This window comes from Palaemon carinicauda, unplaced genomic scaffold (genome assembly GCF_036898095.1).
Source record: "Palaemon carinicauda isolate YSFRI2023 unplaced genomic scaffold, ASM3689809v2 scaffold47, whole genome shotgun sequence".
NCBI classification, from domain to species: Eukaryota; Metazoa; Arthropoda; class Malacostraca; order Decapoda; family Palaemonidae; genus Palaemon; species Palaemon carinicauda.
This window is the reverse complement of record NW_027171728.1, coordinates 276,560-280,000: the sequence shown is the minus strand read 5'-3', so window position 1 is coordinate 280,000 and position 3,441 is coordinate 276,560.

Below are 3,441 nucleotides of genomic sequence, written 5' to 3'. Positions count from 1 at the left end.
CCCTATCGTGACCAACCCTAGGTCAACAGTCGTCTACGTGCAACATGCTGCGACTACGTAACACCTAAGTCTCCCAGGAAGATCTCTTGGTGAAATGACCCATTTAATTCATACTGTAATTTTAATCCTGCCAAAAAAAGGATTTTCTGCATATACAGTAATCTGTATTGATTCTGGGACTGATATTGAAAAGTACATTTGAAAGTAAATGAAAGTATACAGACAAGTCATTGCAATGCCAATAGTCAAGGCTTAGTGTGAATAAGGCCCTATATATCCGCTTGTTGAATAAACGGATTTTGAGCGAAGCGAAAAATCTATTTTTGGGTGAGATAGCCATGATGTCCTGATGGAAGGTTCCTTCAGTAGCTTCTTAGGGTATATTTATTAAATATACCCTAGGAAGCTACTGAAGGAACCTTCCATCAGGACGTCATGGCTTGAGCCCAAAAAAAGCATTTATTTTCTAGGATGGAGTCCTTTTTCCTACAGATGTGGGAGAAAATATCTTTAAACAATTCTCTTGTCATTTTTTAAGTGCCATGGGCATCTGATTTTTCTTTAATAGGATCACAGATTCACGATGTTCATCTCATTGAATAGTTCATCCTCTTGGGTGTTACATTACTTTACCAGGAACCTTCTTGACACCTTAACTACAGTGCTGTGGAAGCCAATATCCATGAGTGCTTGGACAAAAAACTAATGCATGGTAGATATGTAATGATGTTAATAATACTTCCACAAACATATTTTCAAATCACTCTCGTCTATTCTTAATGCAATGAGTTTATCAAAATGAAAATTAACAAGTAGATACCATAAGGATTAAACCACAGGTTCATTACTGCGTAAAAGGCTTGGAAAAACACAAACAGGCTCGCGAAACGTTTTGGTCTGACCTCCTCACATCCCTCTGCGCAATAAATAAATACGTCCCACATTAATATGGCAGACGAACGTTCTGTTCAATAGGAAAAGTTACCTGGACTTCTCCTTGGAGTAAAGACTATCTTAATGACTATATTATTATTATTATTATTATTATTATTATTATTATTATTACTTGCTCAGCTACAACACTAGTTAGAAAACCAGGGTGCTATAATCCCAAGGGCTCCAACAGGGAAAATAACTCAGTGAGGAAAGGAAATAAGGAAATATACTACAAGAAAAGTTTCAGAATAATAACAACATTAAAACAAATCTATTATAAATAAACTATAAAAACAAGAGGAAGAGAAATAATATAGAATAGTGTTCGAGTGTACCCTCAAAAGAGAGAGAGAGAGAGAGAGAGAGAGAGAGAGAGAGAGAGAGAGTAGAATTTTCAACTATTACTGTCACATTTGTAACCCAGTACTCAAGACGAACCTTGTTATTACTTAGATGGATTTTACTTTTTGCCTAAGACAATTCTTTCACTGATCACGCATTAGTATCTCATGCAACCCATTAGAGTTTCTATTTTGATTTATCAGAAATACATACATACATACATATACCAAGGCACTTCCCCCAAATTTGGGGGGTAGCCGACATCAACAAATGAAACAAAACAAAAAGGGGACCTCTACTCTCTACGTTCCTCCAGCCTAACAAGGGACTCAACCGAGTTCGGCTGGTACTGCTAGGGTGCCACAGCCCACCCTCCCCCGTTATCCACCACAGATGAAGCTTCATAATGCTGAATCCCCTACTGCTGCTACCTCCGCGGTCATCTAAGGCAGTGTTTCTCAACGTGGGCCATATGGCCCCCTTGGGGGCCATGAGAATTTTTCAGGGGCCACAAGGCAAAATTGGAAAAATGGGGGGCCATGGGGGGGCCACAGAAAATTTAGGACCCACAAAATATATAAATGTGTAATATTTTGAAATAAATCATTATTATGGTTCGAATATTCTGTTTATCATGCTTGACTTTAGTTTAAACATCATTCGATTCAATATACAGTACCAGGTAATTTTTGCAGACAGTGAAATATGTGCCTGCTATGTATGACCTCACTCTCAAATGAAAGTATGCGTCCCACAAACTGAAAAAGCATCTGGAGACTGCACATAAAGACAAGAAAGACAAGCCGCTAGATTTCTTCAAGAAATTACTTGATGAGCTCCAAGGAAGGATGACAGTGAATCATATGTTTACCCAAAAAGTGGCAAAAGTAGATAGAGGGATGTTGGCTTCTTACAAGATAGCAAATTTGATTGCAAAAGCAGGTAAGCCTCATACTATCGATGAATCTCTGATCATGCCGACTGTGGCTGTAGTGCTTTCAACAGTCACGAATCAGAGTCCACAAGAGGTAACTAGTGTTATTCCTCTGAGCAACTCCTCAGTATCACGCCGTATTGATGAGATGGCAGCTGATGTTGAAAGCCAATTAGTCTCAAAACTGCAGGTGAATGAATTCTCGCTTCATCTCGACGAATCAACTTTACCTGATAATTTTGCTCTTCTGGTGGTATTTGTCAGGTTTCTTGATGTTCATGAAATATGTCAAGAAATGCTTTTCGCATTGAAATTAACGAATGACACTAAAGGTGAATCCATCTTAAAAAAACTTGAGGTCTATTTTGAGGGGAACAACATTCCACTCAAGAACATTGTGGCTTGTGCAACAGATGGCACTGCTGTTATGATTGGAAGGTATCGGGGATTCAGTGCTCACTGAAAAAAAGCTGTTCCTAATGTTGTTTGTGTGCACTGTGTTGTTCACCGGCAGCACCTGGTTGCCAAAAACCTAGCAGAACGTCTGCATGAAGCACTTGGGCATGTTATCAAGGCTGTCAACTTGATAAAAAATAGTGCACAGAAAGATCGCCTCTTTCAGCAATTATGTGAAAAGAACAATGAAGAATTTGAAAATGCGTTGCACACTGAAGTCAGGTGGCTTTCTAAAGGTAATTGCCTGAACCGTTTTATTGCACTTTGGGAGTGTTATCTCTTTCTTTAGTGGGACAGAACTTGGACAGAAACTTGTTAATGCAAAGAGTGACATCTTATACCTGTCAGACATATTTGAAAAGCTAAATGTTCTGAACAAAGAGCTTCAAGGAAATAACTCCACCCTGTTTTCCTGCTAGGAGGCAATTATTGCATTTAAAGGGAAACTCAAGCTGTTCTGATTGAACCTTGGAAGACGAGAGTTTGCACAGTTTCCTTCCTTAGCAGTTATATCCACCAAACTGCTTGATGATGACCTAGCAGTGTATGTTGACCATCTGAAGCAGTTGCATAATATGGAAACTCACTTCTCTGACCTACTGCAAATGACTGTGCCACACTGGTTTGTGGATCCCTTCATTGTTGATGTATCCCTTCATTGTTGATGTATCTGAAGTTGATGTCACCCTACAAGAATGTCTCACTGAACTTCAGAATAACACAACAGCTCAAGCAAGGTTCAAGCATGGAGGACACCAGAAGCTGTGGATGAA